Genomic DNA, 26,166 nt, shown 5'->3' on the forward strand with positions numbered 1-26,166 from the left:
TCTGTACAGTAAGTAAGCTTTAGAACTCTGTCTGAATGTAAATTTGGCAATGGCCAGTGTAGAAATGTTCCTATTATAATCTTATTTTAAAATTAACTTGTGGCTTTCACATCCTGCTTACTTATGTCCACGTTTATTGTTCACACACACACAAAAGTCTTCATGGGAGTTTTCCAGAATTCCCATAGGAATCATGTAACTTCCTCAGGCACTGGCCTCTTGTTTGCATGTAACCTAATCATGATTCTCTAGTATGATACTAAAGGTACATTTTCTCTGTACCTCTGGCTGCACAAGCCTTGGGGGTTTATGGGGAGTTTTGAGGTCAAGGCTGCGAAAACATATGTGTACTTTAGAGCTGTACTTTAAATTAAGGAGACATGCCTTAGACTGGTTGAAATCCTTTCACATGGGACAGACGTAAAGGGTATTGGAGACCAGCTATCTTCACTGTGGGAATTATCTTGTAAAGTTCTGCAGGGCCCAGTCTTACTCCATATGTTATTCAACCTCTTTGTAAAGCCTTTAAAAGAATTCATTCATAGCTATGGAATTGGCTGCCACCTATATGCAGATGATAATCAGTTCTGTATCTTGAGTTGCTGCCTGACAACTATCGCCAAATGGTTGAAGGTGAACATACTGAAACTGAACCCAGAAGATGGAAGTAATGCAGGCTGGAAAGGAAAAGATATTGAAAGACACTGTGTTCCCCTCTTTTGATGAGGTTCAACTGATCCCTGCAGGCGTGGTTAAGAGCCATGGAGTTACAGATCCAGCGCTATTGTTAGAGAAGCAAATTAATACAACTGCAAAAAAATGCCTTCTATAAACTCAGTTCTGCTTGGAAGATGGCTCCCTGGCCACTTGGATCCATGTCATGGTAACTTTGTAACTAGACTACTGTAATGCACTTTACATAGGTTTCCTCTCAAAGTTAACTCTGAGGCCCCAGTTGGTGCAGAATGTTGCAGCCCAGTTATTATCAGAAGCTGGGCATATTACTCCCATTCTACAGTCACTCCATAGGCCACCCATCATTTTCTAGACTCAATTCAAGATTTTGGCTATCATATACAAAGCCCTTCACGGCCTTGGTCTCTCATTTCTATGGAACCACCTCTCTCCCTATATTCTGCCATAGCAGTTTTGCTCATCTAAACAGGACCTTCTGCAAGTGCCACCCTGAAATTGGACAAAATCAACTGCTCTCTGTACATGTGTATAAAGTGGCAGCCCCCACTTTATAGAATGGCTTGTCTGAAGAAGTGAGGAAAGCTCCCGCTCTCCTAGCTTTCCGCAAACTATGAAAAACCGAATTACTCAAGAAGGCTTTTTTACACAGGTAACAGGGCTGTTAGAAGGAAACGGTTCAGACAGGTGCTTTGGTAAAAGGATGAGGACTACAGTGTAGGCTACACTACTCTGTACTGTCTGTTGCTCTAAGTATGCTCCTACTGGGTACATTTCTGTATTGTTTAATATGTCATGTAAAGTTGGTTATGTTTTGATTCAGCATTGTTTCAGCTCTATCAGATTTCTACTTGTTTTTTCAAATTTCTACAATCCATATCCTATTTTTTTGGTTATTGAATGTCCCAGCCGCTGATTGTATTGATTTCTCTGTTTTTCACATACCTACACATCCTAGGTCAATCATTACAATGAAAATAAAATAAACAGAAAATGAGCAATTCCCACTCCCCCCCCCCAAATAAATACTTGATACTTAGTACATTTAAGTTTGCATTAGTATCAGAGAATTTCAGATCACTTAAGTTCCTTATTATAACAGCATGGTTTGGACTATACTGTCCCAGGCATGAAGAAGAAAGTTAATGAAATGGATAGCTATCAATTACAACTTGAAAATAAGATAAGCAGACAGAATAAGCTACAGTCCCCTTTCTCATTATGCAATGAAGCTGAAGAGGATATAAGAACACTCCATTTCACTGTACAAAAAGAGAACTAGAATTAGACCATTCAGCTGTTGGGTGTGTCTAGCACATGTTCACTGAAATGCAACATGAACAGAAGTAGCTCTTTCTCTTGTGTGGAAACAATCACAAGGTCTGCACGTGCTGTTTCAGGTCCCTCCATTCACATAAAGCTCTTGCAAAAGTTTTGCAGAACACACAGTCAAACATTTGCAGAACACACAGTCAAGTTACTTCAGAGTGGGCTAATTATGTAACATTTCCAGGGACAACTGTTTTGGAGGATTCAATAGAGAGTAATATATTATATATTCACCCCAGGAACAGTATGTCCTCCTGGTGCCCTCAACACAACGTTTCCCATAAAGAAAGCAACAAAGAAATGGGTGGAAGTGCTCAAGGCTGCCATCCTTATAGGGTCATACAAAGGGTCAGATTAAGAGCTAGAGAACATGACAAATGACAATTAAAAACAGAAGCAAGTCTCAACAAACTTCTATTATATTTAACAAAAGAAAAAGGACATCCTTCCTTGAATTAGCAATAACATTCATACAAATATATACTATGATTTATACAACCCATGTATTAACACACAGGGAAGCATTTTTATAGTATTTTGAGTATTCTAAGAGTATTACATACACACACTCAGTCATCTTAACAGCTCCTGTACTCCAGAGGGGTACCCAGGTCCATCAGTTTCTTTTTGCTAAAATGCTCTATCATCTTAAAGACTAACAAATTTTCACTCTAGCATAAGCTTTCATCAATTAAAATGTCAAATGTGGCAACGAGTCCTTCATTTCATGCCCTTTTGACCTGCTGTTGACAACTTTTTTCCTTCATAACCTATAAATACACATCTGCCTAATGAGGTCCTACCACATGCATCTGATAATGTGAGCTTTAGTCCACAAAAGTTTATGCTAGAATGAAAACTTTTGAGATGCCAACAAGGCTCCTGTTTGTTTTTTAAAAAAGCAATCACCTCTGTATGTAAGATGGTAGGACAGAAGCTGAAAGGCTTTTCAAGGTCACCTAATAAGCTATTAAAACAATTCAAGGAGAGGTTTGAACCAAGGACTTCCTAGCTCACTGCTCACACTCTTATATCACACCACCTCCTATCTTGTATGTGCATGAGAGAATGTATACAACTGGATGACCGACAAAAAGCTCTTCTGCCTGTAAATTGTGTCTTCCACTTATGGAAGGGCTGTATTATACATTTTCCTGTGCAGTACTCAAGTGCAAGTAAAACTAAACCCAAAGATATTCTTCTGCTTGTGCAGCACCTTGCAAAAACTGTTGGGCAACCAGAATACACCAAACCTGCTAAAAAATCTACACAGCATAGCGCAGTATGCAGGGGTCATTTCACAGAAAAAGAGCTGGAGGAACTCATTAGCATAACTCATTAGCACAACTCATTAGCATATGCCACACCCCTTGCCATCTCCAGAAGTGTGTCATGAGCAGAACTGATTTGCATATGCCGCACCCTCTGACATAACCTATCCTGGCTGTTTTGGATCCAATTCTGGCCATTCAGGGCCGCAATTGGGCCCAAAATGGCAAAAAGGAGCTGAAAATGGCTGAAAAGGGGCCCAAAATGGTCAGGATTGGGCAACTGCTGAGGAGGAGAGTGATCCACCACCTGTCAGAGGCCCGATCCGGGCTATTTCAGCCCCAATCAAGGCCAAAATGGGCCCAAAATGGCCGAGAGTCAGATGGGCGGGGCCACCTGACATGTGACCTCTTTGGGGAACTGCTGGAACTGCGTTCCTCCTCAAAATGAGCCCCGGCGGTATGAACTCCTGTGTAGTAGTCTTTGGAACAGTGCTGTTTTTGCTGCAGTCCAATTTTCAGTGACGGAATGTTGGGCTGGATACAATTATCACATGGTTTGACCCAAGTTAAACAAACTAACCTATAACCCAATGGCAGAACATAGGCTTTGTAAACTAAAGGTTGCAAGTTGATTCCTGATGTCTCCAGTTAAGAGATCCCAGGAGGCAAATGTTGGGAAAGACCTTTCCCTGCCAGAAACCTTGGAGTGCCACTACCAGTCAGACGACAATACTGAACTGACTTGGTATAAAATAACTTCATATGTTTAAATATCTCTGAAGTGTCTTGGCAAAGAAATTAATCCCACAACAAATACTGGAGGAGAATCAGTGTCAAAAAACAGAGGCAGGGCTGGCCTCTGACTAAGATGCTGCCCCTGTAACAGAGTCCTGGTTTCTTACTATTCTAGGTACTAGAATGAATGTCAGTTGTCTCTCTCAGAGATGCCAACTATAGACATGTACCTTTCTATTTCTCTCAGCCCTAATTAGGGGCATGTTAGTTTTCTGGGCCCATTAATATTTTACCAGTCAATCATTCAGCTATCTCTTCACTAGCAAATTAGTGCAGAATCAGCAGGTAACTTTTGCTAAAGCCCAGTTACCAAGAAGAGTTAATCAAAGCTTATCATTACTTGCATGGGGAGGAAATGGGTTGTAGGAAAAACTTGCTTCTTGACGGACTATCATTTCTGAAGCCAAACATTCCCCTTAAGCAGAGATCATTAATAAAGAAACATGCTGATTACAGAGCATTCTGCACACATCAGCATTTTGATTCAAAACCAGACATTAACTATCTTGCTTTTAAAATATCCTTTACCAATGAAAATAATTCAGACACTCAAGTTCGCAATCCCAGTATTTAAAAGCAGCTGAAACTTGCCTCATTCTTATGAAGATCCTACATGGTTTAGCAAAATAATGTTTGCAATTTGCAACAATAGTTGTGGCTGAAATGTGATCCCAATACTTTAACTATAGGTAATTCCTAAAGCAATCATAAGAACTGTCAATGACTTTTGCTGGATGATTTTCTACTATCTGAGCCCAAATCATACTTCATTTGTACTACTGTTTACTCCAATGTGAAAGTATTCGTCACCATCATTTATGAAGACAATGCCTTGGTTGTTCAGAAACTCTATTTCAGTAGAAGGCTAATCCAGTCCTCTTATTCATACAGCCTAGAGAATTTCATAAAACGACTTTTATTGGAGCCAAGTTAAGGCTTACATGCTAGACCAGTTCCATGGATCCCTGTGGTTCTGCAGGACACTGTTAGAGGTTCTGGAACAAAGTGTGAAATATAATTTAAAAACTGATATACTGCATAAAACTACAAATATTCATCAAAATATCAAAGTAATTAAGGTTTATTTAGTTGTACTGTGCTTGTTTTGTATTGCTACAGAACACTGACAATATGAGGAACAATAAGTTAGCAGTAACTGAAATGCACTTCTCGTCATCAACTCGTTCCACTCTGAAAACTTTTCATATATCAAACCACACCACCACCTCCTATCTTGTATGTGCGTGAAAGAATGTACACAATAGAATGACTGACAAAAAACTCTTCTACCTGTAAACTGTCTTCCACTTATGGAAAGGCTGGGATTTGAAAAATAAACTTAGGGGGTTCCTCTATAGAAAAAAGGTTGGGAAACACTGCTCTAGACTCTGGGAGTTAGTCTGGGAGAAAAAGTAAGAGCTAGAGTTATAGGACATTGTTTATAGATGGTCAAATATAATCCAGATCCTGGAGAATGATATCCCCCCAACACTGCCAGACAGAAGATCAACAAAGGGAGTGGAAGAAGTGGCAGCTGTAAGTAACAGAACTTGCCAGAAGGCCATTCAGAGAAGAGAGATTGGATTTAGGTACCTTTCCTAATCCCTTATCATATTAGCCTTCAACTACTGATCTGCACCTTTAAAAAAAACTGCCTCTGAAAATAACTCCAATGTTTGGGGAAGAAGAAATATTGAAAACTAGATTTATTATACATACATTCTAAATGACATCTGCAAACCTGTAGCGTGCTGATGAAACCTGTCTACTCTCACTATGAAACACTAGAGAAAGGAAGACACTATCACAAGCACTAGATAAACATGCTAAGAGTATCCTGGCAACAAGACACACAAATGACATTATCTCAAATTATATCTTTAGATCCCCTTCCCCAGAGAGGAAAAAAATGTTGATGTTTATTTTTAAGGATCCATACTACTGGCAATGTTTCCCCTCTCATTAAAGAAACACAGAAATAGGATCTTTCTATAGCCTCCACAGATTAATTAATTAGCCTCTAAGGTGTGGTCCTTGTACTGAGAGGTATTCTTCACCACCATCAATCCCTTTCCATTGTAATATCAATGCTGAAGATGAAGCACTGAAAGAAATTCTTGACACTTAAAAAAACCACACACACGCACAAATATGCTGAGATGTGCAAGTTTAGCTACCTGCCAGGAATGAGTAAGTATGTTGATTTGGTCATGTAGGTACCACATAATCAATCTCTGGTACCATACAGGTGAGGTGGGGATGCAAAAGGGGTGATGGGCTGCATCATTTATCTTCTAGTACTCCAACATATTTAACATTTAATAAGACTTATCTGTGGTTGGTATATTCTGAAGTAACACTGGAAGTAGGAGGGGGATGCTAAAAAAAATTTGAAATAAATTCAGCAAGGAAGGGCAAAATATGTTTATACACAAGACTGAATGGGCTTATGAAAGGGGCAGGTCCCCTGCATCCCCCCCTCCGCCCCCACCCATTATAAATCACACACCACCACTCTGATGCTATCCACAGGGGACTAAGAGCAGGAAAATTGTATGTGAGGAAGGATTAACCAATCCCCTCAGCACCATGACACCAATCTTATTGTGGAGTGGGAAGGCCCATGGCTGTTTTTTTTAAAACGCAGTAGACTCTAAGCCCTTCCTTGGTCCTTAAATACTGTTCATTTCATAGGCCACAGTGTAAGTTATTTGAGATACAAAAGAATCTCCATTTAAATGAATAATCTGTTTTACATGAAGGTAGAGTTACAGCTGTTGCATAAATGGATACCAAAAACCTCACACATTAGCACACCAAGCAACCATGAACAGGCTGCCTCTATCAAGAACAAACTTAAGTTGGACTACACTCCAGCCGAACCGCAACAAAAATTATTTTCTGCATCATACTTTTTCCATGCACTAGGCAATGAGATTTAAACTGCTCTATTTGATTAATCAGTAGAAACTGTTAATGTTCTTTTCAAGCACGAATTTAAAACTTCCAGAAGCAAAAGATTGTGTCTGACTGGATCCAGGACTGCCAGGTGCTATTTATAAAATGTAAACCTTTTGCTCTTCTAGTGTTGGAACAAAAAGCCTATCAACAGGCTCTAAACAATGATTCTTCAAAGTAATGTTGAAAAATAAACCTACTTAGATTTACCATGTACAACAGGATGCAAGAACACATTTTAATCAAAGCTGATGCATAATTTATCCTCTGAGCAGCAGACTGAACCAGTGACAGTGACCCGAACAGCACTTGGATATGTTCCAGTGAACCCTAGTGGTAACTGTGCAGGCAGAGCATTTCATTATTTTTTAGTTCCTTCTCTTTGATTTGGCTTATACCAAAAACACCAAATATAACCATAGAATACATAGCATAAAATACAAGATATACTCAAACATGCTAAAACTGTAGTAAAAGAGATGTAAGAAATCAAGGGAGGAAATCAAATCAGTTGAATATCGACATTAAACCACAGACAAGTGCTGGATTGCAGTTTGAAATTCCACAGCATAACAGCAAGTGCCCAATCATACCAAGAGGATTTTTTTAGAACTCCTGAAAATCCTACTGAAAAATCAGGGGCTTACATTGCTTATAGAGAATCGACAAGGATAACTTTTGTGTGTGTCTTGGTGCAAAACCCCACAACTGTAAGGAAAGTACTATGATGGCCATGCCATGTTGCAATAGTCTGAGACTGTCCAAATAACACAGCCTTTTCTTCACTACAAAATGTGTGCTTGCTTTTTTCAATACTTTCCTACCTCTCAGATGCCAAAAACATCTGATGTACCTTAGGGTGCAGCAGTTCAGTTTTCTTTTAATACAGAGCAAATTTGTATTTCCAAGTAGAAAACTAAGCTATTTCTATTTTTATTTTCCCCACAAATATGCAAAAACATTCCAATTTTATACCAAACTATAAAATATACACCATTCTGTTAAATCAGTAATAAGTTTGTTTGATGAAGTAGTGCACATCTTAATTTCTCCCAAACAAATTTTCCCATTGCTTCAAAATTTTAATTTTGCATGTGCTTGATTCAGACTCTCCAAGCAGAAAGGAGACCAGTCGATCCCATCTAAGAGATAGGATGCCCTTATACATAAAGCCCCCTCCACGGAAGCATATTCAGAATATCACTCTTTCCTACAGTTAATTTTTAAAGTGGAAATCTTGCTGGAAATCTACACAAAAGTTGATTGTGAGATGAAGAAAAAGTATGAGCTGAACAATATTCACCTTCATGTTAGACAAACGGTCCCCAATATTGCTGAGCTAGCAGCAGCTACCTGAATTCTGAGAATGGGGGTGGCTGATTGTTGCCATTTTTGTACTGGGTCCAATCATAAAATGCTTTGAGATGGCAAGCTGGGCATCCTCCTATGATGGAGGCAGCTGTTGTTAAGAAAGTGCTCACTGGAGACACAAAGGTGAAGAAGCCTCCTAGATTTTTTTTTAAGTATCTCCTGTTCAAATGAGGTAAATGAAAGCCAGGACTGGCTCTTTGCTTTGGGGAAATTAAACTGAAGCAGCAAATAGGTGCAAAAAGTCCCCGGCAGGTGCCACATAGGCAACCACTACACTGGACATTCCTCTGGGAGATAGTGATGCCTATCATCATTTACTATCCTCCAGAGTCATCTCTATAAAGCCAATACAGGACAATAATCTAATTCAAAAATTACTAAACTTTACCAACTTTCCTTCCAAAGGCGACTTCTTCCTTCCATTTAGCACCTGACAAACTCTCCCCAAAATTCAGAGCAGTTTTAGAAGAATATACTCTAAAACATACTCCAATTTTTGAAGAATATATTCCAAATTTTTTGCTCTGAAGCAAGAGTTCTTAAGAAAATATACTATTTGTTCTTAATACATTAGCAAGAAGTTATTACCATAAAACAGAGGCCACCTGAGGCCAACCACCCCCAAATAAGGATACTGACATACAGTTCTAGCAGGTACCAGTTAACAGGCATTCCTTCTCTCAAAGAATGGATCTCTCTTAAAGTGGTACCTGCTACCTATTAGCATATTTTACAGCAGCCACTACCTTCAGTATATGCAAGAGAAAGCCTGCCTCTAAGATGGCTCCTGCCACCTGCTGGAACTGTGCAATGACATAACAAGCACCAGCATTTTTCTCATTTGGCTGTTGTTGCAACAGCCTGATACAAAGTTTTTGAAATACCTTAAAATCTTCTGCCCCAATTAATGGAGGTATATTTGAAATCAAATTGTTTAGTTTATCTATATAAGCATTACAGAAGGCAAACCGTATGTCTGCTTATATACAAAGAGAGGATTTAAAAAGTACTGTTTGGATTCAAGCAGAAAGCTGTAAGAGACTAAGAAGTTGCTTAATCTTACACCTTCTTGACAAAACAGGAGAAGCCCCTCCAGTCAACTTTCACTCACCTTTCCAGTCTCTACTTCACACAAGTTTTCTATATGGATCTCAATGTCATATGGGAAAACCACATATCCCGTAACTTACAAATGCATATATACCTATTGCATGCATCACTGAAAACATTTAACAGATTCAAATCTTGGATCAAATGACATTCTGAAGATAAAAGCGCATCAGTATAGTTGTATGCTGTACTGTGATGTCATTAGCAACACTTGCCTCCAAATCTCTCTGGCATTTTATCCATATGCCTGCAAAACACTTGAAAATCACTACACAACAGTATTCAGCCTGCCATCTTATCAAAGAGATTAGCTGGAAACCTTAACCTTCCATGCTTTCAGAAATGTGAATAGCCTAGTCAAAAGCTGCATTTTGAATAGAGCAATCAGAGAGGTGAAATAAAGAAGACTGCTGCATCAGCAACTGATAACTGCAATTTTAAATGCAAAATAAAACGCATAAAGTCAGCTACCACCTCCAAAATACCTTTTTAGCTTCTGTTTTTCACTTTGATAGTCCACTACCTTAACCATTTAGGTTTTTATACTGCTTTGCTTCAGATATCTGTGTACAATTTATATGGACATATGTATAGTTTGCATTTTGTGAACACAAGTAACATATAGGAAAACCACATATCCCATAACATACAAATGCATGCAATCCATGAAATTCATCTTCATCTAATGAGAGGATTGTTAAAGTATGAAGGAAAAGTTCACACTCCTCCATCCTGTCCCATGTCACTTGTCCTCATTTTTAGAATTATGTTTCTAGCTACAACTACAAATATCCCAGTCCTGTTCAAGGACTGTGGAAGTGCGTAAAAAGGAAGATTTACAGTTCTGTAACTACACAGGTCAACACTTGCCCAGGAAAGCTAGAAGGCAAATAACTTGACAAAACCAGAACTCAAGTCACCCTGTTACAGAATCAGAGTTTGAAGGGGCCATAAAGACTTTCTAGTCCAACCCCCTGCCCAATGCAGTATGAGCCTAAAGCATCCCTGACAAATGTTCATCCAGCCTCTTCTTGAAAACTGCAAGTGAAGGGGACCTCACCACCTCCCTAAGCAGCTGATTCCACCTTTGAACTACTCTGACTGTGAAAAGTTTTTCCTAATATCCAGCTAGTACCTTTCTGCATGTAATTTAAGCCCATTGCTTCGAGTCCTATCCTCTGCTGCCAGCTGGAACAGCTCCTTGCCCTCCTCCAAATGACAGCCTTTCAAATATTTAAAGAGAGCAATCATGTGACTGTCCCCCCCCCCTCAATCTCTTCTTCTCCAAACGAAACATTCCCTAGGCCTTCAGCCTTTCCTTGTAGGGCTCAGTCTCCAGACCTCAGATCATTCTCGTCGCTCTCTTCTGCACCCCCTCAATTTTCTCCACATCCTTTTTGAAGTGAGGCCTCCAGAACTGCACACAATACTCCAGGTGCCGCCTGATCAAGGCAGTATAGAGAGGGGCTATGACCTCCTGTGATTTTGATGCAGTGGCCCTTTTGATACAACCCAAGACTGAGTTTGCCTTTTTTGCCACCGCATCACACTGACAGTTCATATTTAGTTTACAGTCCACTCTTACTCAAAGATCTCTTTCGCATACACTACTACCCAGAAGTGTATCCCCCATCCTGTATTTGTGCTTCACATTTTTGTGGCCCAGATATAATACAGTGCACTTACCTATGTTGAATTGCATTCTGTTTACAACCACCCACTTCTCCAGAGTAATCAGGTCTTGTTGAATTTTAACTCTATCTTCTTGGGTGTTTGGCCATTCCTCCCAATTTGGTATCATCAGCAAATTTAATGAATAGCCCCTTTACCCCTTCATTCAGATCACTGATAAAAATATTGAAAAGTACAGGGCCCAAAACCGAGCCCTGTGGCACCCCACTGGACACCAATCTGATGAAATGCCATTGACCACCACTCATTGGGTGCGGTCCTCTAACTAGTTCCCTATCCACCAAACTTTCCTATAGTCCAGTCTGCAGTCTTCCAGTTTACCCATTAGAATGTCATGGGGAACCTTATCAAAAGCTTTACTGAAATCCAGGTAAATCACGTCAACAGAGTTCCTACGATCCAGTAAGTTCGTCACTTGATCAAAGAAGGAAACCAGGTTGGTCTGACAAGATCTGTTGGGGACAAAACCATGTTGACTTCCCCGGATCACTAAGTGATCCTTCAGATGTCTACAGATTGATTCCTTTAAAAACTGCTCTACTATCTTCCCAGCAACAGAAGTGAGACTAACCTGCCTGTAGTTTCCCGGATCATCCTTCTTCCCTTTCTTAAAGATTGGGATAACATTCACTCTTCTCCAATCTTGTGGCACATCCCCAGTCCTCCAGGAGGCCTTGAAGAAGATGGACAGAGGCTCTGCAAGTTCTCTAGAAAGTTCTTTGAGCACTCTTGGGTGCACACCATCCGGCCAAGGGGAATTGTATTTGTCCAGTGCAGCCAGGTGCCTCTCCACAACCTCTCTGTCAATGTCAACTAGCCACCCAGGTGTCCTGTCATGTCTACTACCATCTCTAGATGGGCTTGAGTTCTTCAGGAAGAAAACAGAGGCAAAGAAGTCATTAAGCCTGTCTGCTTTTTCTCTGTCCTCTATCAGAGTTTCTCCTTCCACACCCAACAGTGGTCCAATTGCCTCTTTTACCTAGTGTTTGCTTCTCACATATCTGTAGACGTTTTTCTTATTATAGCGAGCTCCCCTGGCCAGACCCAGCTAATACTGAGCTTTGGCTTCTCTGATGGCTGATCTGCAGTACCTAGTAACCCTCATATATTCCTCTTTAGAGGTCTGTCCTCTCCATTTCCTGAACATTTCCTTTTTCTCCCTTAGCTTATTCTGGAGCTCTCTGTTCATCCACATTGATTTTTTGGAGCCCTTACCATATTTCCGTCTTGCTGAAATAGTAAGGGCTTGAGCTTGCAGAAGCTCATGTTTGAGAAGAGCCCACCCTTCACTCACTCCTTTCCCTTCCAGCACACTCCCCCACGGAATGACTCTCATCAAGCCTCTGAGTTCATCAAAGTCGGCCCTACAAAACTCTAACCTATGAGTCTAGCTACAAACTTCCTTGGCCCCCCACAGCAACTGAAATTCAAGGAGGACATGGTCATTTCCCCCTAAGGTCCCCACCACCGTCACCTCATCTACCAATTCTTCCCTATTGGTTAATATTAAGTGTAGTATGGCCAAGCCCCTTGTAGCTTCCTCCACCATTTGAAAAAGGAAATTATCAGCCAGGCAGGTCAGGAAGTTGTGTGATTCTTGTCACTTTGCTGAGCTTGTCTCCCAGCACACATTGGGGAAGTTGAAGTCACCCATAATTATAAGGTTCTGATGTCTGGATACTCTACCAATCTGTTTAAGGAAGGCAGCATCCATTTCCTCCCCCTGTTCAGGCGGTCTGTAGCAGATTCCCAACAACAACACCCTTTGTCCTTCCTCCCCTTATTTCCACCCATATACTTTCCACTGGGCTGTCAACCATTCTCCAGAACTTGCTGACAATCAAGCCCTCTCCTCACATACAATGTCACTCTGCCTCCTCTTCTACCCTTCTGTTTTTTCTTGAACAACTCATACCCATCCACTACCACGTTCTAGTGACACTTGTTTACAGGAGTGTAGGATGGTCAAGGAAAGAGGGGCACACATTTAAACAAGACAAAACAAGTTTTAAAATCTGAGATTACTACAATTAATACAAGTTTCACTGTAGAAATTATTCTTGATGGCCAAAACAAAAATATTTTGTATTGCAGTTACAGTAGCAAAGCTTCTGGACTAACTTGAGTGTTCGTGAGAATGTTCATGAGCATCCCAGCTTCTCAGGGAAGAAAGCTGTCAGAAAGTTTGCAGTCCAACTCTTAAGTCAGAAAGGGAAGTTAACTGTTTAGTTGGGTTTAAGACTTCATACAGGCCTGAAGAACAATAGCTTTCTGGAGCATGAGTTGCCGACTCCAGTTTAAGAAATTCCTGGAGCCTACCTTTACCTGTAGACAGCATCTGGAGACGGCAAAGATGTGATGCCACAGAGTCCACCATCCAAAACTGCATTTGTTCCAGGGGGACTGATTTGAGTAATCTGGAGATCAGTTGCAGTTCCAGGAGAACCATGCCTGGATGCTGGCAACTGCATGCTGAGGATTAAGAAGCGGTCCCAAGAGGCAGGGAAGCAAAAACAGGGGAAATAAAGTAAAGATACAGAGCAAGAAATGGACTGAGAGAACTCTGAAAAGACAGGTAGGAAAGTAAGAGATACTTGAAGAAAAAGACAAATTTTTAAAAATGAAGCTATTTCATATTGTGTCATATCTTCCAGTTAGTTCTCTGGGTGTAGATTTCTAGTGTTTCTACGTGCACTTCCAATTTTTTGATGTGTTTAAGGATTTTTAATTTGACTGCTATCAAAGGAAAGAAAAGCAAGATCAAAGAAACCTAAATGGGACTCACCATGAAACTGTGGAACTTACCTCTTCCCAACTACATTTTCTTACTCCGATTGCTCCTAGGATGATAGGGAGTAGACCTCTGACACACACACCCTTTTCCTGATTTTCCCACACCTTTTTCTCACTGTGAGAAGAGACCAGTGAAACCAAGGGGACTCCACACTTTAAAAAAGGAATAGCCTATTTAGTCTATTTACTGCTTCCTGTCATCAGTCAGTATAGAAGCAAACTGGAATTGTAATTGGACAGAGATTGGAATTCTAGCCAAACTTCTATGGTTGTCCAGCAACAAGCTCTGAGGACATCCTTTTCTTAAAGGCGCTTCTTTTATCATTTTGAATTTTTTTAAAAAACCCTAATTTTTTTGGTTTAGATTTCAGATTAACAAACCTGGGGTGTAAAAAGATCTGCCTTGCCAGTTCATGACTCCAATCTCTGGCTTTAAGTACCCATAGATTTGGTCAAGTTCAAAATTAAATATAAAAGTGGGAGCCCCATGAAAATTAGGGGGCATTCCCCCTCCTAAAGACCTCTCCCTGTTACCCCCCCCCCCACACACACACTTCCGAACACTGTTCCATGTTCCTCTACTCCACTTGCAAACACTTTGACCTTTGGATCTCCCTCCCTTCCAAAAACCCTTCCTTCTTGAGGGGGCCAGAAACTGAAAGCCTTCTTGATTGGCACCTGCAGGCGACTCTCAGAAAGCGTGCTAAATGGGCAGCATAGTTTGTGCCTGTTGCACCTCATACAGGGTCAAGAAGGACAAGAAGTCCATCAGTAGACGCTGTAGGTTCTGTAGCCATTCAGCTGCCTACCTCAGCCATATGGTTGCAGCTGCAGCAGCCACAACTGAATGTGGCCCTGCAGCACCTTCATGGCTTCTTTCTTTGGGATGAAGGGAGCTGTGAAAAAGTCACTGTGCTCCTACCACCTCTACTTCTCCTCCTCCCACCATTTGGCTTCTTGCTGCTGGAACTGCTCCAGAACTGAGAGGAGGACACCAGCAGCAAGTGAGAGACACTTACCCTCAGCCAGCAGCTCAGAAAGAGCCTGGCTGTCATTTTTGTCACCACCACCTCTTAGTGCTGCAGCGCCTCCAGTTCTGCCACCACTCTCAGGCATGAGCTAACCTCGGCCACCTCCTCCACCACGGGCAGCAACCTCTGTTTTGAATTCCTATAAGGTGGCAGTGAATGCAGCAAGAAGTCTTACTTCTCTGCCTCCATTGTGTCCACTAGTTCACATCCAGAGCAATTATTTAAGGTTATTCATCAACTGACTTCCTCAAGGATGGAGTCCCAAACTGATAGTGAACTGACATTAAGCTGTGACTTGTTTGTGTCCTTCTTTGTGGACAAAATCTTGATGCTGTACCAGGGCGTTGCCTCAGTTCTGATCCATGCAGCATTATGGAGGCTTCAGTAGCACCCTCCTGTCCAATTCTGGACCATTTCTGCCTGCTGCCTTTGTCAGATGTTGACAGGGTTCTCATTTCTATGAAATCAACAACTTGCTCTTTGGATCCCTGTCCCTCCTGGTCAGTGAAAACCTGCAGGGAGGTGGTGGTAGACCTCTTGAGGGAGATTATTAATTTGTCCTTCACTCAGGGTTGTTTCCCTAGCTCTTTGAAGGAGGCTATAGTTAGACCTTTATTGAAAAAACCCTCAGATAAAAGGAACCTATTCAATTGCCATCCACTATCTAATTTGCCATTTGGGGGGAAGGTAGTTGAGAAAGCAGCTGCTGAACAGTTCCAGGCCTTCCAGGATAAGATTTATGCACATGACCCTTTCCAGTCTGGCTTCAGGCCTGGGTCTGGGATGCAGATAGTGCTTGCAGCCCCAGCTGACAACCTTCACCTCCAATTAGATAGAAATAACAATATCAGCAATGCTGAAGTGCCTCTATCAGCCACTTTTGACACAGCTGATCACTGGATCCTGGTCAACCGCTTAACCTCACTGGGGATTCAAGGTATCACCTTAGCATGGTTTTCCTCATTCTTTTAGGGACGCTCTTCAGACGGTTGCCACTGGAGAAAAAAAACCCTTCAGCGGTCAGTGTTGTATCTTGGTTGAACCTGACCACCGTGATTCACACCACAGTCACATCCAGATTAGACTACTGGAATTCACTCTACACAAGGCTCCCCTTGAAAGTGCTCTGGAAACTGCAAGCCTTCCAGAATGCAGCTACTAGGCTCCTGACTGATTCATTGTGGTTTGCCCATATGCAGTCTATTTTACAGCAGCTGCACTGGCTTCCAGATCAAATTCAAGGTGCTAGTTTTAACCTTTAAGGCCCTACACGATCTAGGACCATCATATCTGAAGGATCAGCTCTCTTGATATGATTCCCCACGAAGCCTGTATTATTCATCTCATGGCTTACTGGTGGTGCCCAGCCCCCAAATGGCTCATATCTCTTCCACCAGGTCAAGGGCTTTCTCTGTGGTGGCCCCATCCTAACGGAATGCTCTGTCTGATAATATTCGTACCCTGTGGGACTATCTAGGTTCTACAGGGCTTGAAGGAAGAATTGTTTCAAGAATCTTTGCCACCTGGTTGTTTTTACCACTGGTGGTATTTCTGGGACCACTTAATTGCAAAGTGTTAACATGTAATATTTATTGTTGTTCTAATTGTTTACTTGATTTCAGTTGTTTTCAATGGTCGCAAACTGCTTTAGGCCTCATTTAAGAGAGAGGTGGTATAAAAATTTAATAAATAAAACATTTTCAACCATTAAGTTTTTTGTACTCTGTACTTTGATAACCCTTGCAACAGACAGCTTTGTGTTTTTCTTCTCTTAATTTTGTCCCCCATCGTTTTACTTTTCTGTATCCCCATTTCTATCTTAAAAAAATTAAAATAATTAAAATCTGTCCTCGCTGCTACCTGGGCTGAGACCCTGCTAGTTGCCAACATGTTCTGAGCCCCTCCCTCGGGCAGGAAACAACAAAGGTAATGGTTAGTTCTTGGACATCTGCTCAGCTGCACAGCACAGTGAGTAGTAATATACTTCTGGGGTGACTTAAAGGCCCCCTCCCTTTTTTTTAGTTTTCAGATTTTTGTGCTATTCTAGGAGGTACCCAAGATTTCAGAAACATCTGTTTTGTTCCCAAGTGTCCCCGAATGGCAGATTTAAGTATCTGCAGGGGAGAGGCCACCTGGCATCTCATATTCTGCCACCGCTCACAGGCTTGGGCTACCTCTGCCACCTGATGTATGATGATTTCAGTAAAGCATACCCAAATCATTCAGAACAGGGGAAAAAAACAATATTAAACAGTAAACTGAGTAATGTACATAAACTCTAAACGAAACTGTTACATTTTCTATGTATCAAGGATCCAAAGAAAATTATAGCCTTAATGTATATGTGCTGCCGAAGTAAGCACATATAGCCTTAATGTACAGACAGATTCATGACCAAACTGTGCATTAGGAAAGGTTACAAACTAGCCTGAGTGCCCTTAATTTCAATGGGTGAAACTTAAGTACATGCTCAGTTCTGTGAAAAGATTAATGGAACTTAAAAGTGCCATACCATCATGGGATTGTGCCTGCAATTTGAATATCCAAGGAATTTTTTTTAAAAAACTGCTTATAACCCATAAATCCACCAACATACACAGTAAGAGAAAATAACTAAAGAAAGTTAGATCACTAGTAACTAAAATTTACCTGAATGAGAGTTAACCATTGTGGTGTAGCTCTTACAGTGTACCATGATGCCAGAGACACTATTAATGGTAAATACCCAAAGGAAAACAATTTTACAAAGAGCAAAACCTCCTTCCTGCTGGTGCTGTTCCCTTCTGCTTATACTTTGACCTCCTCCATTTTTACAATTGTATTCACCTATTCAGCCTCTTTTTGAAAGCCCTCTCTCACACTAGTATCTGCTCTAAAGTGAAGTCGAAGTATCATAAGTCCTCCAGCTGCCATTGGCTTAACTGTTCTCATTTCACATAAGGACCAAACAGGTAATGGCTTAGAAGACTTCAGAGACTGTAGATTCTTAAGCCCTTAAATAACGTATGATACATTTACCCACTGCATCTTCATCCTCATGCCATGGGATTCCAGCCAGGTGCAAACCACTAGAGAAGTTCTGGAGCATATTCATGAAAATATGCAAGTCACCAGAGCCTGTCTAATGATGGGCCCTATAAACAGGCATAAAATATATCTTGCTCTACAAACCCATTTTCATATACAAACACACACGTAATTAAACCCTCTGTTAATTAAACCCTCTGTTAGTACAGTCTTTGGACTCATGTACATTCTATGAAAGCTGGATGTAATGCTACACCACCCAAATAGGTAAAAATTAAATACTCATTAGATATTTACAGGCAAAGGAAAAATAAGTAGTGGAACTATTAAGCTGTTAATGATAACTTTAGTGGTGTCAAAGTTAAAATTTAGATTATCATTACTACTGTTTATGATTATTATCATCAGCAAAAATTTGTCAGCTGCTTTTCTGACCAATGTGGGTCACCAAGGCAGCTAATAGTTAAAATAAAACACAGTCCTAGATGAAGTGCAATTTATACAAATCAACCTTGCAAAAAAGCAACCTTGAGATTTAAAGGTAAAGAATATGCAAGGGGGTCATAATTATTTGTCCCAAAGCTTGCTTGAGAGGCCAATATGGATATCTTTTAATTCCAAAATAGATACGAGGTACATGGATATCACCATTTATTTTATTTCATTAGACTTCTACTCCTCCCTCCCTGCAAGCAGGCTCAGGGAAGATTACATCTTTTAAAACACAGTCACAACAATAGATACAATAATCCATAAAATTCATAAAACATTTAAAATCTTAGTTAATTAACATAATGGAATAAATAGATATATGTGAAAACCACAGACTATTTCACATTATCAACACAAGTCACTTGAACAAGTTAAGTGTAGGAAATATGCACAATGCAGGCAAAATGCACAAAGTGCAGGCAAAATGCACAATGCATGCTCTTTTTAAATATCAGCACAGTGTGCATGCTCTTTTTAAATATATCCACGATACAAGTTCACAGTGGTAGGGTAATGTGTAATTAACGAATTTCCAGTGTGTCACTTTAAGACAAAAGGGTACTCTAAATCCAAACAGAACACGTAGATCTCGTTTCAATCTAGCTTTTCCTATAAATGTGTATGAAAAGAAATTGAAATCCTGTGATTGATCGCTGAGGACTAGTTCTCACAAACTGCAGATGAGAGTTAATAAAGATAATGAATAGGAGCCACAAAGTATAGAGTGTATGTAGTTTTATTAAACTATATATACTCTACATTTCCCACCAACCTGTGGCTCACAGACGCAAGCCACAGGGTGCAATATGCTGGCCTTGGTCCAGCATACCTATGGGACTGTCTATCTCCCTATGTTCCACCATGGCACCTTCATTCATCCGGCCAGGGCCTTCTGCAGGTGCCATCCTGCACATGGGCAAAAAGAATTCATGTTATTCAGCCTCTATGTAAAGCCTTTAAGAGAACTCATTCATAGCTATGGAACTGGACACCCAACACTATATATCACTGCCCAAATCACAGTAGAATGCAGTAGAAACCTTGGGTCACTGCCTTATAGCTGTGGTCAAATGGCTGAAAGCACACAAATTGAAGTTGAAACCAGACAAGATGGAAGTGATGCTCACTGGTAAGGCAGACATCTTACACTGTACTCCCCCATTTTCAATGGAGTTCGTCTGACCCTTGCCAACTCTGTTAAGAGCCTAAGGGTTATTATACTGGTTCTAGTGCTAATACTAGAAAAGCAAGATAAGGCAGCCACAAAAATGATTTCTACAACCTCAGTCTAGTCTGGAAGATGACCGCCTACCTTGACACAGCCTATTTGGCCACCTAGATCTATACCACAGGAACATCAAGACTTGATTACTGTAATGCACTGTACATAGGTCTCCCCTCAAAGCTAACATGCAGACTCTAATAGGTGCAGAACACTGCTGCTCAGTTATTATCAGGAGCTAGAAGAAGAAAGAATATTACTCTCATTCTGCAGTCACTCCAATGGCTACTTATCAGTTACTGGGCTCAATTCAAGGTACTGGCTATCACATACAAAGCTTTCATGGCCTTGGTCCAGCATACCTATGTGACTGTCTATCTCCCTATGTTCCACCATGGCAGCTTCATTCATCAAGCCAGGGCCTTCTGCAGTTGCCACCTTGCACATGGGCAAAAATTAATAGCTGCCCATACACATGCAGTCTCTGTGGTGGCCCCCAACTTATGAAATGACCTACCTGAAGGGGTCAGGAAAACTTCCACTCTCCTGGCTTTCAGAAAAGAATCCAAAATTTGATTATTCAAGAGGGCTTTTTTACTCAGATAGGAGGGCTATAACGTAAGGAAGTCTTTTCAGAGAGATGCATCAGTTGAGGGATAGGGCCATAGACTTTACTACTATGTGCCACTGTTTGCTATCTGTATGATCCTACCAGGTAGTTCTAGCTTGTTTTATGTATTAATCTTAGAATTGCTTAAGCTCTGTTTCAGCATTTCTCCAACCCTGAACCGGATTTCTGCTGGTTTTAAATCCTGACAATTCTGCATTATATACCCTATTATATTGTTTATTGAAATGTCCTTGAAATTGAATGTACTAATTCACACTGCGTAATCTGCCGTGAGTCTCGGTGAGAAAGGCAGACTATAAATAATGTAAATAAAATTTTAAAAAATACATATTGCAAAGAAGTTGAGACATAACAACAACAACATTCACTTTATATACTGCCCTTCAGGACAACTTAATGTCCACTCAGAGTGGTTTACAAAGTACGCCATTATTATCCCCACAACAAAACACCCTGTGAGGTGGGTGGGGGCTGAGAGAGCTCTGCGAGAGCAGTGACTAGCCCAAAGTCACCCAGCTGGCTTCAAGTGGAGGAGTGAGGAATCAAACCCGGCTCTCCAGATTCGAGTCCTGTGCTCTTAACCACTACACCAAATACAAAACCACCAAAACAAATCGTTCTAAATCCTCAAAGCCTCTTTACAATGTTTCTGAAGCTCTGCCATAGGATCTCCCTCCTGACATCAGTGGGATGTTGTTTCCAAACAACTACCATAGCCAAGAAAGAACAAGTTTGAAGCACACCATGGCTCACCTAATGAACTTCAGGGATAGGATGCTAAGAGCCATGGAAGGACTTAAGGAATCTGGTGCTTAGATTCCTACTGGGAGAGACAGCCATTCAAGTATGTAATACCCAAGCAGCGTAAAGCTTCTTAGATAAGAACACATCTTGAATATGACCTAGAAGCAAACAGCTGCCCAATGGAATTACTTAAAATTGTGTCAATATGTCAATACCTCCCAAGCTCTAGTTAGTAACCTGGTCAAGTACATTTGATACCAACTAAAGCTTTTGGATAGCTTTCCATGCAGCCCCAAGTACACCACATTGCAATTGTCCAGCCATGAAGTTACGGAGGCATGGGTCAGTGCAGCCAGTTGAGTTTAGACAGGAACTGCTGCACTAAATGCCATTGAAAGAACTTCTTGCAACTATATTAATATGATCCTTCTTCAGGACAGCAGATTCTAATTAAATTCCTATGGCCTTCACTTAAGCAGCAAAGAACCTAGAGTGGGCAAAGCAACTCCCTCCAAAACTTCTGCCTTATTAACCAGCATCACATCTGCCTTTTCATGATTAAGGTTAACCTGTTATCCCAGAGCCACCGATAATACTCAGGCACTGAATTGGAACATGAACTGCAACTTCTGGTGGTTTATTCAAGGAAATAAAGAACTGAGTGGGTGTCATCAGCATACTGATAACAATGGACCCCAAAGCACTAGGCAGCACAATGATAACACTGGACCACACAGTACTAGGACACTTCAAAGTTAAATAAAATTAAACAACTTTAGTAAGCTACTGTATCACCATGAAGCCCAATAAGATTGACTCCACTTGATCATCTGCACCTAGCCCTCTGGGTAGTTTTAAAAAACACTGATTTTGGACTGCCAATGTAGTCCAAAACCAGACAATCTAATCAAGGGCAGATCTGTCATCCAAACCCGCCATGCAACAGTTCTTCCACCATCACTCTCAGTCACTATTCCTAAAAATGGGAAAGTTGACTTAGGCCTGTCATTAGCCATAATTTTCTATTAAGGGAGAGATTTTTTTTAAAAAAAAGGTCAAATAGCAGCTTCTTCCAGAGGCCTTAGAAAGAGTTGATAATATTAGCCAGAGGGCTCCTTATCCTCACAAGATTTAACTAATCAAGTGGGGCAGGGATCCAGGCCACATCTGGCGGGCTCCACAATTCCTAGAAACCTGTTAAGTTGATCAGGGAAGCAGGTCTAAAACTATCCATATAAATCTGACCAGATACCACATCCAGCGCGTCTGCTTTCATGCTAGCTCTTACAACGGAGGATGAATCAAATCAGATCTGAAAGGTTATCTCCATAAAAACCACATACAACATTATCAGACAACAGTCAAAGTGCTCATCTTTTGGAACAATCAAGCAACCTCACTGTGACTGGAGAAGGATGACTAAAAATGGGGATATTTAACCTTTTTGTCCCATGACTCTTCCACAAATTAAATCATACCATAAAGCTGCATTTAGCTGCGGGGCAGGGTTGGGATACAGGTGCAGCACTTGTACCTGGCTTCCTAAACAACCTAATTACAACACAGGAGTGAGGCAATTTCCATACTGAAGCAGCACAGGAGGAGAGGGTTAAACAACTTCACAGCAATCCTTCAAAACAACTGAACAGAGCTTCTAAATCAGTTTATAAATGTTGGGAGAGATCCTGATCATGCCAAGTCTAATTGCTCCCAGGGATGGTAAGCCTATCTTGCCCACAGCACTTCCAACTGCTCTCCTGGTGGAAATCTCCCCCACAAAAAGTCACACATGAAATACGGTTAGTAGCCTTCTCCTCAATGTGCAAAGTCTTTGGTACTGGTTAATAGAGATGGGCACTCTGGTTAATAGAGATGGGCACAAACTGGGGAAATTCTGAACTGTGCTGTTCGTGGTTCATCACATTTCACAAACCACTAACAAACTTGCTCTGGTTTGTTCAGTTCATGAAAACGTCACTTCTGGGTCAGAAGGTCTGCAGAGAGCCCACCCCTCCCTGTTGCCTAGGAAACTGATTGATCGGTGCCAGGCTATCTGCAGTGACGAACTGAAATACGAACCAAACAAACCAGGCTAAAATTCCTCATGGTTCAGGAGAAATGAGCTCCCACCAACCACTGGTTCGCGAACCGGCCCGGTTTGTGACGAACTTCAGTTCGTATTTTGGTTTGTGCCTGCCTCTAGTGGTTAGTCATTAAAGTTGTCACCTGTCATTCTAAAGTGATACTGCTGACAGGTTTATCACTTCATCAGCAGTTTACAAGACCTTAAACAACAGAAGTAGCTTTGTCTGTGTCTCTTCTTGAAGAGGATGATAACATAGTCCTGCAACCAAGAACAGCACATTTCCCCTAAAGTGGCTAATAATACCTATAACAGCTCAGAGCTACTTTTTACAGTGATTTGGGCAAGCTGCGCTCCTGGAAACCATGGCACATTTCATCAATATGGCTGCCATGGTAAGATGAAATATGCCACAAGGCTGCCATGGCACTAGCGAATGAGGCAAATGGAGTTTTCAAACACAGTGTACACGTCCTGTAGTGGATGTGTTAATAAAAAGAATTCATTTTAGCTGAAATACAGATGTGACATAAGCATATGATGTTCATGGACAATGTAAGTAATTATTTACATTGACTACAATCCTTCCTATTAGTAACATACACCCTAATACAAAAAAAATTGAGGAAAATGTGCATCCCCTGCTATATTTAAATGGAGAGAGATATAGACCTTAAAATAAAAATATATGCACTTACTGATCAAGTTGTTAGCTTGAGGGTATTATATTCAGGCCTACTGAATGAGCAACATCTTTCTACATAAGAAGTGTAGCTTAAGAATTTCTTTTGCTACACTTCAAAGTACAGGTATTAAGGACAATAATTTTATCAAACATCTGCACCTGATTCATAGGGCTAAAATTCTCCTTACAACTTGGCAGAAGATACAGTGAATGGACCAGCTGTTAGTAAAGGAATCACATACTGGACAACTGCTCTGTACCTACTGTCTGACAAAAAACCACACTCTGTATGCCACAAATATTGCCAGTGACAAAACAGTCCTATGTATTAAATAAGCACAGAACACTGCACCTGTCCTAGTTTAATAAGTATAAGCATTTTTGCTTTAAGGTCCTATCTACCCTGCTCTTCTATGTTTATACACAAGTCACTTAACAAGTTTATTTATTTAAACGGAACCAAGCAAATCCTTTTCACTCTGCAATAGTCTGCATGCTTCCAAAGAAGGGGCATGTTAAATTACTGAGCCTTCCCCAGACACACTGCACACACGCACGCACACACATGTAAGAACTACCTACTTTCTACCTTTCTTTCTTACTTACGATCGCACAGTGCTCAGCCTCCTTAAAGAAACGCCTGCCGACATTTTATGCCTAGAGCAAATCCCCTCGTGCAAATATTAAGGTAGAGCTGAAAGCAGTGGGTCCAAGCAAGGTCTAAGGAGAGCCCGCTTCACAGCCAGGCAGCTCCTCCTTCCCTCCAACCGCCGGCAGAAAAGGAGTCACATAAAACGGTGATGCGCGAGGATAGAAAGCAAAGCCACATCTTTGTAGCCTTCTTTAGGAAAAGCATCCAGAGGCATAAGGAATGGCTGTAGGGTAGGGGTGCGGGCGAGAAGACCGGAGCGGATTCAGTCGCGCAGGGCAAACCCTCGACGGATGTCAAAATAAAGATGCCCTGAAGCAAGCACGCCACGCCAGGCGAATCGGAAGCCTTTTCGTCTCTTCCGCGGCGCAGAAGGGATTCGGGAAACGGACAAAATTGTGGGCGGATGGGAGACTACTTGCGTGCACAGCCGTAGAGGCAGCCGCTCTCACAATGCAGAGCAATGGGAGGGGGGAGAACTCCTCCATTCAGGTTACACACGCAGAAGGGAAGGGGTGTGTGCAAAAAAGAAGTTGGCAGCTTGGGAAAGAGGGATGCAAGGGGGGAGGAGGAGGCCGTGAGAGGACTGCAGCAGAGAGAGACCGAGGGATAAAGGAGGGCGGGCGGTTGGGCTCGGCACACGCCACCTGCTAACGGGGCAAGCCAGGGGCAGCGCTGTGCCAACAGAGAGGGAACAATAGAAGGACTCAGGAGGGGGGAACCTGATCTGCCGCTGGCTGCACGGCCCTCCTACACCAACAACTCCCAGCCAAAGCGCACGAACCTGCAGCCGCCTCTACTCCCGGTGGCGGCGGGACTTCTCGTACCCGGCGGCGGTGCTCCAGCTCCGAGCCCCTGGCCTCAGCACCAGCGCGCGATCGGGCCCGCCGCCGCTGCTGCTCCAGGGAGGAGGGCGCTGGGGTGGGGGCGCCCGGCTCCGGTGCAGGGCGCCTCTCGCCTGGAGTGCGGCAAAGCCGGCTGCCCCCCTCTGCGTGTGTTGTATGTGGCTCCCAAGCAGCCGCGACTTCCTGTGCAACTGCAGTTCCGTTCCTCCCGGGCCACCGAGGGCAGGAGAGCTGGGCTGGCGGCGAGCGGAGGACGCGGCAGAGGACGCCCTCCCAGCAGCGCAGGGAGCCGAGTCCAGCGGGCCAGAAACGAGTCCGCGGCGGCCGCCGCCTCTTCCGCCTCCTACTCCTCCTCGGGGCGGGCGCTCACAATTGGAGCCCGGCGGCGAGCAACCGGGCTGAGCCTCTAGTGGGCGTATTGCACGGGGGGCGCTTTAACTCCCCTCTCCAAAGGCGCGCGCCAATACTCGGCTCCAGAAATACCGGCGGGGAGCGGAGAGCAGCCTCTGCAGTTGCATCTACCCCGCGCCCCTTCTTGGGGAGGGGGGCGAGATTAAAGCAACGCCCTGCAGTTGCCCAGATCCGCTAGCTCGCCGCAGCGCTCCTGCACACGCCCCTTCCCGGCCCCGTAATTAACGAAGAGAGCCGCGTCACGTACGTAAGATTTCACCCTCAGCCGCCGTTCATTAATCCAAGTGACTCCCCGCGGTAGCCTTCTATTCTCCGTCCCTTAATGCGGACACCG

General features: G+C 42.2%; 1 protein-coding gene across 1 annotated transcript in view; it reads right to left on the bottom strand.

The window, feature by feature from the left end:
* Positions 1-25,793, bottom strand: part of AGPAT3 (1-acylglycerol-3-phosphate O-acyltransferase 3) — a 124,631-nt gene extending 98,838 nt beyond the window's left edge. Inside the window, exon 1 of the mRNA XM_054973982.1 lies at positions 25,361-25,793. The gene's annotated coding sequence lies outside the window, so the exon portion shown is untranslated. The remainder of the gene's footprint in view (positions 1-25,360) is intronic.
* Between the last annotated feature and the right edge of the window lie 373 nt (positions 25,794-26,166).

Source organism: Eublepharis macularius, chromosome 3 (genome assembly GCF_028583425.1).
Source record: "Eublepharis macularius isolate TG4126 chromosome 3, MPM_Emac_v1.0, whole genome shotgun sequence".
Lineage (NCBI taxonomy): Eukaryota > Metazoa > Chordata > Lepidosauria > Squamata > Eublepharidae > Eublepharis > Eublepharis macularius.